Source organism: Piliocolobus tephrosceles, chromosome 4 (genome assembly GCF_002776525.5).
Source record: "Piliocolobus tephrosceles isolate RC106 chromosome 4, ASM277652v3, whole genome shotgun sequence".
Taxonomy (NCBI): Eukaryota; Metazoa; Chordata; class Mammalia; order Primates; family Cercopithecidae; genus Piliocolobus; species Piliocolobus tephrosceles.
The window spans coordinates 168,055,164-168,071,699 of record NC_045437.1 but is presented as its reverse complement, the minus strand read 5'-3'; the positions used below and the strand labels follow the sequence as shown (position 1 = coordinate 168,071,699).

Here is a 16,536-nt window from a genome sequence, read left to right as displayed (position 1 = left end):
CGATGTTCATCAGGGATATTGGTCTAAAATTCTCTTTTTTTGTTGTATCTCTGTCAGGCTTTGGTATCAGGATGATGTTGGCCTCGTAAAATGAGTTAGGGAGGATTCTCTCTTTTTCTATTGATTAGAATAGTTTCAGAAGGAATGGTACCAGCTCCTGTACCTCTGGTAGAATTCGGCTGTGAATCTGTCCGGTCCTGGACTTTTTTTGGTTGGTAGGCTATTAATTATTGCCTCAATTTCAGAGCCTACTATTGGTCTATTCAGGGATTGAACTTCTTCCTAGTTTAGTCTTGGGAGAGTGTAAGTGTCCAGGAAATTATCCATTTCTTCTAGGTTTCCTAGTTTATTTGCGTAGAGGTGTTTATAGTATTCTCTGATGGTAGTTTGTATTTCTGTGGGGTCAGTGGTGATATCTCCTTTATCATTTTTTATTGTGTCTATTTGATTCTTCTCTCTTTTCTTCTTTATTAGTCTTGCTAGTGGTCTATCAATTTTGTTGATCTTTTCAAAAAATCAGCTCCTGGATTCACTGACTTTTTGGAGGGCTTTTTGTGTCTCTATCTCCTTCAATTCTGCTCTGATCTTAGTTATTTCTTGCCTTCTGCTAGCTTTTGAATGTATTTGCTCTTGCTTCTCTAGTTCTTTTCATTGTGATGTTAGGGTGTCAATTTTAGATCTTTCCAGGTTTCTCTTGTGGGCATTTAGTGCTATAAATTTCCCTCTACACACTGCTTTAAATTTGTCCCAGAGATTCTGGTATGTTGTATCTTTGTTCTCATTGGTTTCAAAGAACATCTTTATTTCTGCCTTCATTTTGTTGTGTACCCAGTAGTCATTCAGGAGCAGGTTGTTCAGTTTCCATGTAGTTGAGGATTTTGATTGAGTTTCTTAGTCCTGAGTTCTCGTTTGATTGCACTGTGGTCTGAGAGACAGTTTGTTATAATTTCTGTTCTTGTACATTTGCTGAGGAGTGCTTTACTTCCAACTATGTGGTCAATTTTGGAATAAGTGTGATGTGGTGCTGAGAAGAATGTATATTCTGTTGCTTTTGGGTGGAGAGTTCTGTAGATGTCTATTAGGTCCGCTTGGTGCAGAGTTGAGTTCAGTTCCTGGATACTTGTTAATTTTCTGTCTCGTTGATCTAATTTGACAGTGGGGTGTTAAGGACTCCCATTATTATTGTGTGGGAGTCTAAGTCTCTCTGTAGGTCTCTAAGGACTTGCTTTATGAATCTGGGTGCTCCTGTATTGGGTGCATATATATTTAGGTTAGGTCTTCCTGAATTGATCCTTTTACCATTATGTAATGGCCTTCTTTGTCCCTTTTGATCTTTGATGGTTTAAAGTCTGTTTTATCAGAGACTAAGATTGCAACCCCTGTTTTTTTTTTTTTTTTTTTTTTTTTTTTTTTTTTTTCCATTTTCTTGGTAGACCTTCCTCCATCCCTTTACTTTGAGCCAATGTGTCTCTCTGCATGTGAGATGGGTCTCCTGAATAGAGCAAACTGATGGGTCTTGACACTTTATCCAATTTGGCAGTCTGTCTTTTAATTGGACCATTTAGTCCATTGACATTTCAGGTTAATATTGTTATGTATGAACTTGATCCTGTTATTATGATATCACGTGGTTATTTTGCTCGTTAGTTGATGCAGTTTCTTCCTAGCATCAATGGACTTTACATTTTGACATGTTTTTGCAATGGCTGGTACCTGTTGTTCCTTTCCATGTTTAGTGCTTCCTTCAGGATCTCTTGTAGGGCAGGCCTGATGGTGACAAAAATCTCTAAGCATTTGCTTGTGTGTAAAGGATTTTATTTCTTCTTTACTTATGAAATTTAGTTTGGCTGGATATGAAATTCTGTTTTGAAAATTCTTTTCTTTATGAATGTTGAATATTGGTCCCCACTCTCTTCTGGCTTGGAGAGTTTCTGCTGAGAGATCTGCTATTAGTCTGATGGGCTTCCCTTCATGGGTAACCCGACCTTTCTCTCTGGCTGCCCTTAACATTTTTTCCTTCATGTCAACTTTGGTGAATCTGACAATTATGTGTCTTGGAGTTGCTCTTCTCGAGGAGTATCTTTGTGGTGTTGTCTGTATTTCCTGAATTTGAATGTTGGCCTGCCTTATTAGGTTGGGGAAGTTCTCCTGGATGATATCCTGCAGAGTGTTTTCCAACTTGGTTCCATTTTCCCCATCACTTTCAGGCACCCCAATCAGATGTAGAATTGGTCTTTTCACATAGTCCCATATTTCTTGGAGGCTTTGCTCATTTCTTTTTACTCTTTTTTCTCTACACTTCTCTTCTCACTTCATTTCATTCATTTGATCTTCAATTGCTGATACTCTTTCTTCCAATTGATCGAGTTGGTTACTGAAGCTTGTGCATTTGTCATGTAGTTCTCGTGTTATGGTTTTCATCTCTCTCAGTTCTATTAAGGACTTCTCTACATTGGTTATTCTAGTTAGCCATTCGTCAAATCTTTTTTCAAGGTTTTTAGTTTCTTTGCATTGGTTATGTAGTTCCTCCTTTAGCTCTGAGAAGTTTGATCCACTGAAGACTTCTTCTCTCAACTCGTCAAAGTCATTCTCCATCCAACTTTGTTCCATTGCTGGCGATGAGCTGCGTTCCTTTGGAGGGAAAGATGCACTCTGATTTTTTGAATTTCCAGCTTTTCTGCACTGCTTTTTCCCCATCTTTGTGGTTTTATCTGCCTTTAGTCTTTGATGATGGTGATGTACTGATGGTGTTTTGGTGTGGGTGTCCTTTCTGTTTGTTAGTTTTCCTTCTAACAGTCAGGACCCTCAGTTGCAGGTCTGTTGGAGTTTGCTTGAGGTCCATTCCAGACCCTGTTTGCCTGGGTATCAGCAGCGGTGGCTGCAGAAGATAGAATATTTCTGAACAGTGAGTGTTGCTGTCTGATTCTTGCTCTGGAAGCTTCGTCTGATCAGCATACCCAGTCGTCTGAGGTGTGAGGTGTCGGTCTGCACCTCAGTTGAAAATGCAGAAATCACCCATCTTCTGTGTCGCTCACGCTGGGAGCTGGAGGCTGGAGCTGTTCCTATTCGGCCATCATCAATAGTAGCATTTTTTATGCCATGGATGCCTTTGGAGGTCTGATGAAAGCTGTGGACCCCATCTGAGAATACTATTTCTCAATGCATAAAGTAAAATATATAGGATAACAAAAGTAACTAATTATTTTGAAGTACATTTATCAAAATTTAAAATCAAATTTAAAACAAAGTTAATTAATTTTATTTTTAATGCATTAAAAACTGTGCAAGTGTAGTAACTGCCATAATTTCAATATAGTAATGAATGCAAAATATATTTTGTAATATCTGTGACAACTAGAATACGGTATAAAAATCTGTCATTTCTGTTCAACATATTCTGATTCTATTGTGTGCATGCCTATATTTAAAATGAAGGAAATATTAAACATCAGTTGGGGTACTCTCTACCCCCAAGGAGGTAAGGGTCTTGGTAATATTAGCAGTAGGAGAAAGTGGGGAGGACAAACAAGTCATTAGATCATCACGTTGTGATGAGAGAACATTTGGGAAACAGGAATGCATCATGAGTGATTGGAACACAGTGGAAGTCTTAGAAAGTCTTCTCAGAGATGCCTCCATAGCCATGCCAATAAGGAAGTGTGTGTTTAGCATTTCACATAAAGTAACATGAGAATGCATGTAGAATCAGTAACAGTAATGAAAGCAGCAATATCACAGCTATGCCATGCATTGTCCTTGTGTTCTGCATGAGAATATACGGGAGGGAGTCTCACAACTGCTCTTTCTTCCACTCTCCCAAATAGCATCCTGAGCATTGTCTGCCTGCATCAAAATATCCCATGTACCCCATAAATATGTATACCTACTATGAACTCACAAAAATTCAAAATTCAAAAAAATAGCATTCTGACCTGACAATAGAACCAGAGTATAAAGAATCCTTTAAACTTCCTAATCACTCTATGTGAAACCTATTTAATTCACTCACATTATTGTACACGTTGGTTTCTCACTTCAAATTTTTGTTCAAATGTCACCTTACCAATGAGGCCTTCCCACACCACTCAATACAAAACAGCCCATTTTCCCATCATTCTCTACCTGCTTGGTTCCATAGTACTTATCATGGCCTAAAATTATATTCTGAGAAGAGAATAGTTTATTGTCAGGCTCCCCACTACAAGGTAAACTTCATAAGGGCTATGATTTGGTCTTGTTCAGAGCTGTTTCCACAGTACCTAGGTGAGTGTCACATGATAATAACTGTACTTTGTTGTTAAAAAAATTAATTAATGTACATATTGTTTAAGGATGTATTTGTCCTCACCCAACTGTAACCATGACTACAACCCTGTCTCACATGTCCATGTCTCTCAGTATACTTGTCTTGTGTATGTGACACAACATACCCCTTGTCCTTGCAGATACTACAAAAACCATCCCTTGCTGCTACATCTTGCTATTCCATCCCCACCTTCTGTTGAAGTTTCCTGCCTTCACCCATGGAAAAGCCAACATTCTGGAGTATAACTATCTTTAAATATCTTACTCCAGTATAATGCACTGCTTATCTCTGAGGATGGTGATACCCTCACACTCTACATCCCTGCATCAGGTTGGACTGGGACGTTTTCTCACAATGCTGCTGGCAATATGACTTCATAGTCCATTGCAGACACCAAGGTAAGTCTTCACAGCAACACTGAGTTCTACTTCTTCCTGGTTCTTGTCCACCCCACCCCCACTCTGCTCCAATGATCTATTTTCTCTCTAGGCTCTACTACATTTAGTTCTTCATTACTTTTTCTTCATTTTTAAATTTCTTTGCATAATCATATATACTACTGGGCAAATAGCCCTCCTTGGTCACTCACATGCCTACTTTAATCATTGCTCATTCATCAATTATGGTTTATATGTCCATGACAGATATCATGGCAGTAGCGAACTACTAGCAGTGTGGCATAAATAGTGCTCAATTATTTTTGTAAGAAGAAAAACAGGAAGAGCGTAAGGCAAGACCTTCATTTATGTATTTAGTGTGCATTTTTTGAGCTCAGTCTCACTGTGTTCCAGATATTGTTCTGTGGACTGTGGATAGAGTGGTGAACAACACAGGATAAAAACCTAGCATCCTAATGCTTATATTCTAGTGGGTAAATAAGATAAGAGATAAATATATAAATAGATAATATAGCAGCTCATGATAAGGGCTATTTTAAAATTTAAACCAACCTAAGGGACTGGAAAAGATGGGTAGAAATGAACTTAGATATAGTGATCAGTTTAATCCCTATAGGGAGGAGATACTTAAACAGAGATGAAATGTAGGTAGAAGTAATGCCCAGCACATCCAGATCTTGCCCAAACAAACCTCCTGAAACATTTTTTACTTTCTTTTTTCTTCTAACTCTTGAGTAGATATTGACCCAATGGCAAGCTTTAAGGTGGCAGAGAGTGTCTTTCAGATTAAGTCCGTCATTATTGCTTTAAACAGAGAGCCCTCTTCCTCATTACCTCTCATAAGGTGCCACTCCCATAATAAACATCCTAATACTTTATAAATGTAATGCTGTATATAGTATATATACTTTATGTAATATATATATATGATTCTGTATGTGGTAATGTAGTATATTTCATGAAGGTAAAATAGATTTCTGATTTTTTAGCACTGAGACTATGAAGTTACTATTATAGCAGCTACCTCTAACATCTCACGTTACAATAAATAATAAACCCTTCTAGGCAGATAAACATTATGTGCAAAGACTTTGGGACAGTGAGGCAATAGTGTGGCTGTGTGTTCCACTCCAGGCAGAACATGGAAAGTGTAGCTGGAGCCCAGCACATTAAAGGAAGAGCTGTGTGAGGTGAGATCCAAGAAGTGGGGATGGTGGATGATAGCACTTGGGATTTTAGTTGGTGTGAAATGAATAGGCCCTAAGCTCAGCTGTGTCCTAGAGCTTTCTAAATTGATGAAAACAGCTGCACTGTCCAAAAAGGTAGCTACTAACTACTGCAACTGATGAACTGACATTTTAATTTAATTTTAATTTAATTAATTAATTAATTAAATTAATTTAAATAAACTGAAATTTAAATTTAATTTATTAAATTTTAAAATTACAGAGTCACATGTGACTAATGCCCAATATATTGGACAGTGCAGCTCTGGTGGCTTTCAGCAGAGGAGTGCCATAACTTATCTTACATTTAAAAATAAAAATCCCGTTTACTTTGTAGGGAATACATTTGTAGCATAACAGGCATGGGAGCAAGGCTAATAAACAGGAGGAAGGGCTAGTAAAATTGTTCAACTGAGAGAAAATATCCTGGACTCTGCTCATTGTAGTGGAAGCAGGAAGTGGATAGATTTTAAAGGTGCAACCAATGGGGTTTTTAATATCCACAATATGAGTTGTACTAGTAAAAGAGGAATCAAGGATAACTCGAATAATTCCCTCCCACCCCCCTGTCCCTTAAACAGCTGGATAAGCAGAAGGCATTTTCTAAAATGAGAAGCTTAAGGGAAGAGTACATTTGTTCTGATGTAAATATATTTGGTTTGAGGTGTCCACTAGATATCTAAATGCAGATGTAAGGAGTCTGGAGTTCAGGGGACAAAGTTAGATAAAATGGTGAGCTACATATGCTAAGTTGTAAGGGAGAAAACCCTTTTGGCCAAAGTCATGTTAATGTCACTGTATGATATGTGACTTCACTAAAAATGCTTGTCACTTTTATTTCTGTACAAATATTTAACTTATGAATTCTCCAATTTCTATAATTTATACATTTTTTAAAAAAATAAATATTTACAATTCCAGATTTCTATAATATTGTTTGTTTAAAACTGAATATTTTACAATAAGAAATTCAAATCTACATACAGAGAATACAAAAATAGCATAAAGGCACTCTTGCAGTACCAAGAAAAATAGTGACTATGCATGAAATTTAATTCTATCAGAAAAAGACATTGGTGGCAGTCATTGAGAATATAAATACATATTTGAATGTTATCCTTTATTTTTTTCTAAGTATTACCTAAAATCTTTATGCATATGTTCAAAAAAATTTCTATTTCTGGATAAGTGTGATCACATCGTCTGTACCTTTTTCAGTGCCAGATTTTGCTTTGGTTTTCCATTTTTGCCTGCTTCCAATCTTTCGCTCTTTATCACTTCCTCCCCTCCCCACATCACATGACATACCCCTGCAGGTCAATCATGTTAAAATCTGATTTGTAGCTGTTCATATTTGTCTTTATGATCGTGGAATAATAAACAGAATATATGGTCTTATAATTTGTTTTAGAAAAATAAAGGATACATCTTTTTATCTGCTCTCATGAGAAATAATTCTTCCAAATCTCTTTACTTTAAATAATATGGTTCTAATTAATTCTTTTTAAGGGTATAACTTCCCACATTGTTAGTTCCATAATTTACTCAACTATCCCCCTATTTCCATTTTCATGTACATTCACTTGGTTTTCAATATTTTTGTCAACATAAAAAATAACTTAAATATCAATGTACCTATATTCTAATATATCTCCTTACATACTGATGTTTTGATTTCTATGAGCTAGAGTACTAAGAGTGGTATTTCTAGGTCAAATGGCATACACATTTTTAATAGATGTCAACAGTTTTTCCTGACAATGTGAAAAATCAATTTGTGTTTTCATCAGTACTATATAGAAATTAATTTTTTCTCATATTCCCACTAGCAGTAGGTGTTAGAAATCTTTTAAATTTTATTTTACTTTAATTTGTATTTCACTAACTCCTAGTGATTTTAAATAACTTTTTGTGTGTAGGGAGAACATATGAATATGCTTTGCAATAAGGTATATATTTTTCTACCAAGTTGTTTGCCATCTCCTTGTCAATCTTTTGAAAACTTTCTAAAAATGTGTTATCATCTGCACTAAAAATCTGTTTTCTCAAATTAAGCATTTGTCTATTTCTTTATGGTATTTTGTCATTATAAGTTTAAATATTTCTATCTTCTCTTGTATAAAATCAGAGTTTTATTCTTAATTAAGAAGTTTTCTCCACACTTAACTAGTCTCCTAGATATTCTTGCAAGGCAAAATGACTTTTTACATATAGGTCTTTCATTCATTTAGAATTGTTCTTGTTTGTGGTTAAAGAATGGTTTTATTTTATATCCTTTCAGATGGACAGCCAGTAGTTGAAGTACTTTTCTGCAAACCATCTATCCTATTCTCATGATTTTGTATTTTTCTAGAGAAAATATATTGTAAACATATTAAATAATCACCAAAGGATTTTTAATGAGATTTTAGATGGTTCCATCAAACTAGAGGGTAGGCAAACAGTTGAATAGTAAGATAAATTAGCAAACTGTCTTTTTTTTTTTTTTTTCCCCAGGGAATTTTTTCAGAAGTTCCACAAACTACATCAATGTTTATTTCCAACATGGAATATTTATTTCCAACATGAAAATGGAAGAGCCAGCCAAAGCCTTCCAGCCTGGTAAATGGATACTTTCCTATTTATAGTTAGACTGTGAGTTACTTGAAGGCATGTAGGTACAAACTATCATTCCAGAAAGTAATCAAAACAATTTGTTTAATAAGTGAATGAACAAATGAGTGAATGGATAAAGAAAGTGAGGAGAGATTGGAGAGACAATTCCCTATGGGAATTTTGCATTTCTTAACATTTTATGAGAAGGCATTGACAACTTTTGTTCCACACTACCTTATCAATAATGTATGTACAGAAAACAATCATGGAAAAAGATATTACCCCACTCTAAGGAAGAGGGCAGTCTGTTTTCTGACCAGAAGAGTAACAATAATGTATAAGGCATAGGTATTCCTCTAAGGCAAAGGTTGGGTAGTTTCCTTCGAGCCCTCTCTATAAGATCGAGGGTTTCCTAAACTCCAAATTCCTTCAGTTGTGATATAAATGCATGTGTGAAGACTGTATCCACCTGGGCCTGACTTTGCATAACCTTTGCAGAACTTAGGGGGCAACAGGAACTAAAGATATCATGAATTTCATGCTCAATGTGATCACAAAGTTCATGTGTCATGAGTAATAAAACTCTTTGTTTCTGACCTAGATAGGAGTCTCATGCCTTCTATCATCATCCATAAAACTATGGCAGGCAAACTTGCTAGCTTGCAAGTATGGTAAAGCCTCATACCCTTCACTGTTCTTAAAAGAAGGACCAGCAAATTCACATCCCCTCACAAAATATCTTACCTACTTTTTGCTTGTCTGATATTTCATTCTATTCTCTGGATTAACTCTATACCTTGTTAAATTTCAAATATTTCTGGAGACAAAAAATAATTACTACAAAGAAAAAAGATAAAAAGAACATAGGAACACAGTTCTAAGGGAATTATTGAAAGACTATAACTGAGCCACTAATGGATGAGGTGGCTACACAGAAAGGGCTTGGAATTATCAAAGGCAAACTATGCCTCCATCAAATAATTATTTTGAAATCAATACCTGTGTGTTATGGTGTGTTCCGGTTAACAGTTTTTATATTGTCAATATTCATTCTGGATTTTCTCTAAAGTGACCCAGCCACAGCCCTGCAAAAATATCTATAAACCACATTTTTCAACTTTTGATAAAATAACCTCTTAATTATTGATTTATTACCAAAGTCCTTTTGCAGCTTCAAGAAGATTTTGGTTTCTAAAATTCTAGTGTGTTTTAATGTTAAACTAATATACAAGGTGAATTTTTCAATCAATAATTGGGATTAATCAGTGAAAAAAGCTAAGATGGCCTGACTAGGATATATATTTTAAATTTTTACTGAAAAGTTTTAAGTAACTATCAGTTGAGACTTGTGGAAAAAAGTTAAAAGTTTTATTAGTAATACCTTCTATTTAATATTTAAAAGCTTCAAATGTCTTATGGCATTATATAATTAATGCTTACATTGCTCTTGGGAAATTAGCAAGGATATAAGTTATTCTCTCTCTACTATGCAGTTAGGGACCCCAAGCAGCCACCCAAGTGTTCAATCACTTTTCTAAGAAACACAACTTTTTAAACTATAAACAGAACTCAACACTCTACCAGACTGTATCTGGACAGAGTCTATAATAAGCCCCAGTGGGTATAATGATAGGGAAGTTTCTGTGAATTTTAACAGCTTGCTGAAATCTTTATGATGGAAACCTGTATTTATGCTTTTAATTACCATGATTTTATCAGTCATATTCCAGGTAAATATTTCCGGCATTCTGTGTATAGGAAAGCATACACGTGCCAATTTATACTGACAAAATGTATTCTTTTAATTTATCAACTAACTAATTAGCTTTCATTATAATGCTTTAAAGATTTTCGTGGGATTTCAGCTCAGTAGTCTGAGAGCTCTCTCTGAGTAATGTATTCACAACAAAACTTGTGAAGCTGCCATCAGAAAGACAGAATTCATGAATGAGAGAGGAAGGCTACGTCAATCTTGGGCAAAGAAAGGGAGATGTTAAAACTGCATCTCAGGTATGCTTCTTAGGGAACACATCTTCAACAGTTGGTACCAGGTTGGCCCAAGAAAAAAAAGGCACTAAAATGGATGTTTGGTAGTGTATCACCTCCTACTCCCTTGCAATAAGAACCTCCACACCTGCTGGCAGATAGAGAACTATAGACCCTGGCACAGGTGACAAGCCATCTGTTAAAAATTCTCACCACTGGTAAACTGGGATGATATCCCAAGGGAGGAAAATACATTCATTGATGCATTTTGTCAAGCATTTGGAAAAATATGGGGCAAATAGTAACTATGTGGACAATGCAATTGGGTGGTTATTACTAAGAGTAATTGATGATGTAAGAAAAGATAAAGAAAAGCTGAGAGTAATTAGTTCCCAATTGATAGCTAAGTGTGAAAGCCAGAAGGTCTCCTTGATAGCTCATAAAGAGTCGCTGATTTGTTCTGCCAATATAAAAGCCCTATTATGAAAGAATGGGACCCTAGCAGCTTTTTATGGGACATAGAGCAGGAACAAAACCTCACTGAACCATTACACTGCAATGTAAACAGCTCAATCACTGAGGCAAATGAACTGGCAGACTGTATGGTGTAAGATATTTTGGTGGGAGGAAAATAGGCCTCACGAAACTTACGGAAAGGTCCAACAGGAGAATCACAATGTGAACTATTAGAGGTATTGAACAATGCCTTGCCTTGCAGCTAAAATTATATACCTTTTGAAAAAGCAACTCCTGCCACATTACTAAGATAGAAAGTTTGTCCATGGGGCACTATATGATTATGCAGCATATTTTCCAATCATGAATTGAGTATTTTCATATGAAATAGAGGACCAACAAAATTGATCATAATATAAAAATGGTACATCAGAGTTCTAGCACAAGCAGAACCAATCATAAGCAAGCTGCATGAATATGTTGCCCAGATGTCCACTTCATTGCTGTTGCACCAGTAAACCTCCCCCTGCTTACACCCATGGCCATATGGGTAATCTCCTAACCAGCTGACTAAAGAAGAAAAGTTTGAGCTTGGTTCAGAGATGGGTCAGCTTAGTATGCGGATGCAAATTACTAATGGACAGCAGTCACACTAGCCTCACTAAGGAATGGTGTGCGAATCAGGAGCCAGGGAAACTCCTCCCATTGTGCAGAACTCTGGCATTGCACTTGGTTGTCTACTTTCTGTGACAATAGTGGTCTGAAAAAAAATTCAGAATGGGCTCCCCTCTCCAGGCACAAGAAATATTTTACTGCTGAACTGCATCACATGCTTTGACTCTAGTCAAACCCACATGCTTACTTTTTGTCAGTTTTATAATCAGAAATATTTAATAAACTATGCCTTCATTTATTTTTTGGCTTCCTGAAAACTTACAGTCAAATTGAAAGCCCAACTGTGACACCTTTGCTGGTTCACGTTGTTAATATAATTGTGTTTTCTTCCATAGGATTTTGATTTTTCTATTAATAGGTCTTTTCTCTCATTGAATTTTCCCATTTAGACTTCTTTTTAAATACAGTGCCTTGCTGTGCCCCTCAGGGGTGCTTTGTGAAAAAGAAACTGATGATTGATTGACAGGCAGGTAAGTATTGCTACGTATTTTTAAAAGCAAACAAAAACATGAGACTAACACTAAGACAAAACTGTTAATTGGGATAACATCTCTTGGGCATTCTCCTAGACTTAGTGTAGTCCCTACTCTCTACTCTCCAATTTCTTGTTCTCCTTTTCCATTTTCATCCTAGATTCTCTCATATCTTTTTTTCATAGAAATATGGGTTCAGCCAACCAGAGTCAACCAAGGCACTGCTCAATAATACTTTAAGGAGTGACCCTTCCCAGGAACACTTTTATTTTAGTAGAAATCTATTGAAGACAAATAGGGTGAATGCCCAAATGGATGACTGAATTTAACACATGCAGAGAGATAATTGGTTCCCTTATCTCACTTTACAGCATCTTCTGTATTTAAAGCATGAGGATTATGTTATCCATGAAGATCACAACATTCCTATGTCTAGCTCAAAACTAGCTAGATAAGTTTTGTTTTATTAAGCCTCAAGACAAAGGAAAATGGCCAAACTTTTTATAGTTATACTGTCATTTCTTTCCTCTAAATTTTTATAACATGAAAGAATCTTATAAGATAAAAGAAACTAGCTCTCTAAGCTACTACATGAACAAAACTGTTTTCACTTTTGCAAATTTCACTTATGACTTTGCATACTACAAAATATGTTGCATAGCTGTAATCCCAGTTCCAAGTAAATTTGTACATGGTGCTTTATGTTACTTTTAGAATATAGCTTCCCATGCTTCTATATGGTTTCTGGAACTACTCATTTTAACAGGATATGATGTAACATAATTTACCTAATCATCCTTTACGTTATTAAAATTAGGCTACTGTTATGTTTCTTGCTATTTTGTACAATGCTACAATGAAAATTTGGCACAGCTTTATATCATTGTTGCATTAGTTCTGCAGAATTAAATACCAAAAGGTGTTTAAGTAAAACATATGAATATTTCTATTTATCTTAATTATCTCTTATTACTTTGCTCTTGAAAATTCTTGTAGAAATTATAAGTATTTAAACCATTTTAATAGAGCATAAGATTGTTGAGTAACCTTCCCAAAACATAGACTTTAATTAGTAACAGAGCAGATATTGGAATCCTGTCTCTTGAGTCCCTGACATTAATTTATTGGATGCACAGTCATACATACAAGAAAAAAAGGAAATAATGAACTCAATTTTGTGAAAGAGAAGGATGTAGATCTGACTAAATTCCAAGGATAAATAGGGACTTCATTTGATTCTGTTTTTTTGGGCATAAATATTTTTTCCCAAATTTCTTTCTTAGAAATTTATGGACATTCTTCTCGCTCTAGAACAGAACTCAAGTTTTACTTTCAGAAATCTCCTCTCACCTCCAGATTATATTAGGAATCCTGAAAATTTAATAGGAAATTCTGTCATTCCAAACTTACTTCTTCATATAGAATGTATTACAACTGTAATTAAATCACTAACAATGACTTTCCTAACTGAACATAAGACAGCTTCCATCTATCCTGTTCTCCACTATAACTACAAGGCCTAAAATAATGCCTTATAGATAGAAAGTTCTCAATATTTATTAAATGAATAACCAATTAATGGATAGAAGAACAGATGGGGAAATTAATACATTTTTATGCAGGACTGAATCTCATTCACCAGAACTACTATTATCTCTCTTTCATCTAAAACTCTGCAGAGACTATTCTGGTTCAAGATGATGAATTTACTGTAAGCATGTTCCTTTATTGCCTTTTAAAATCACAGTGAAATGACAGTAAAGATATGCTATTAAACAACAAACTGTGGCAACTCTGAAAATAGAGAATATGCCATTAATGAAGAATTTTCTGGAAGATAGCATGCACATGAGAATGTAATGACAAATCAAACCAGAGGAAATTACAACCCAAAGCATTAACTGGAAAAGGCTAATACAGAGAGGAGTTGCTTAGCCTGATAATGACCTGAAAAGGTCTTAAGGCTAGAATTGGCAGGCATAAAGTACAAGAATGGGCTGTGTGGAAGCCATCATATATTAATTGATAGAATACCTAGATCTGCTCCTAGCTAGAGCCCTAAAAAGTACTATATAAAGAGAAAAAGTTTTTCCTAGTGGCCAGTCGTGATGTCAGTGTTAGGGATTGGGATAGAGGCAAATCAAAGCCTGAAGTGTTTCTATGCCTTGGCAAGGACCTGCTGGAGCACAGGAGGGGATGCAGTAGAAAGGAAAACAGCTCCTCCTAGGAATAAAATTGATCGATCATGTGCTCTCCCACCAGAGTAGAGAATGCTTCCATGACTGCCATGCTTCAGGGACTCTGGATGTCCCCCACCTTTGCAACACAAAGGTAGCCTTCCAGGTGATAAAGTCCATACAGTTATAGAAAGTCTATATCCAGGCATTCCACTGAGGGTAGAGGCTTGGGGATGTGCAGACGTCTGAACTGTGAATACTATCTATCTATCTATGCTAATCAGCATAGGCCTCTGCCTATAAACAGGAGTGATTGAACACACTAATAAAAATAACAGCATGAAAAAGAAACATTAATTTTCCAAGCATTAGGTTTAAAAACAAAACCCTGGGTCAAATACCAATATGATAAGGAGCAGAAGATAATTAAAGGAAAAACACCCACCAGTATTATATGAAAAGAAATAAAAGATTATTATTACTGAAAGTTCTTTTGCTGTCTAGAATGTAGAGACTGGAAAGAATATTGCTGTTATCATCAAAGCAGGAAAATGCTGGGGAAAAATATTTAAGAATCATAATTTTTCTTGAAATTACTATAGAGTTGAGTTTGCAAGGTAATCAAGTAGCCTAAAAACTGAGCAGCAAAACTGTTCCAGAACAAATCTGCAAAATACAGAAGGCAGAGATTAGCTGCCATGGAGACAAGGAGCAGGATCACTGAGGCAGCTCCACCCCTGAGACCTAGAAGCCCAAAGCCTACTTAAGACCGAGACAACACCTAGACAAGAAAGAACACCTCTTGCCCCGCACCTTCAGACAAGAAAACACCCAGCAGTCAGCCACTGGAGGAGAGTGGAAAGCTTGGAGAGACATTCACATATGACCCAGGAAAGAAAGCTGAGGCACAAGGAAACATTGAGAAATATTCTACAGCAGGCCAGCCCCTAGCTTAAACACAAAGAAACACAAGAGCAGTTTGAAGTTGGAGGTGCACTGAGGGTAACCATGGCAACAAAAAATGTCCAAACCCGTTGTCTCAACTCCTGATAAAATGAAAGCAACGCTTTAAACTATGAGCCTAGCAGAAAATGCCTGCCAATTTCTTGACACAAATGCTATTTTCCTGTACTACACATTATGTATAACTTCATAAAAATTATGACACATACGCAAAAATAAAGCAATTTATTGTCAAGAAACAAAGAAATCAACAGAACTGGACTCACAGATTACTCAGATGCTGAACTACACAGCAGATATAACCAAGGGGAAATGGGGAAAGTAAAGGAAGCAATTTCAGTAACTGAAATCTAGACTCAAGTCTTCAGATTTTAAAGGATCTTTAAATGAAAATACTACAACACATTTTAAACAACTTAACCCTAGATTCATTTTAATCATATTCAGAATTTCAAGAATAAATTAAAATTTTTAAAAGCATCTGGGAAAAGATAAGTTTTCAAAGGTATAAGAATAAAATTTGCATCAATGTCCCATCAAAAAATTGGAAAGTAGAAGGTGGCACAAGGCCTTCAAAATTTTGAAAGGAAAAAATTTTAACCTATAATTCTATACTCAATGTATTGATAGATGAGGAGGAAGGACATCGGCAAGACAGCAGAATACAATTTTTCAGCACTTGACCCGTCACAGAAATTCCAATTTGAATAACTATCCATGCAGGAGTTTGAAAGCAAAATAAAGGTATTCACAGGATAAACAAAGATTATGTAAAGATGATGTGAATAACCAAATAAATGTTTTAAACATAAAATCTAATAGAAAGGAAACAGGAGATCTTAGAAACAATAACACCAGCTCAGGGAAGAACTGTTAAGAAGTTAATATTTTAATAAGATCACCAAGTGATTTTTTTTTTGCTTGTTAAAGTCTGAGGAATTTGTGTGAGTGATTTCAATTACTAATGTTTGATATCAAAAGTCAACTGGTAAAGTCTCAAGTTGATAAATAAAGAAATCAAGACTCAATAATTGAATTTAGAAGTATGGGCAATGGAGGGACTGAAGGAGTAACAACTTTAACTAAAAAAAAAAAATGTTTAAGTTATTACCTCTACAAAGTAAGACTGTGGGATGACATAAATAAAGGTAATTTTTTACTTTTCATATTTGACTGTATGGTATAGCTTCTGGTTGTTTTCTTAACTAAGTAAGTTACTTTTACAACTATTTTAAAGATGTAGGAATAAAAACCGCAATGTTAGCAAAGTATTTCATAGTT

The 16,536-nt window shown here is 35.6% G+C and overlaps 1 pseudogene; it reads right to left on the bottom strand.

Annotated features, from left to right (window-relative positions):
* LOC111530830 overlaps nucleotides 1–16,536 on the bottom strand; it is a 132,094-nt pseudogene that overhangs the window by 112,906 nt on the left and 2,652 nt on the right.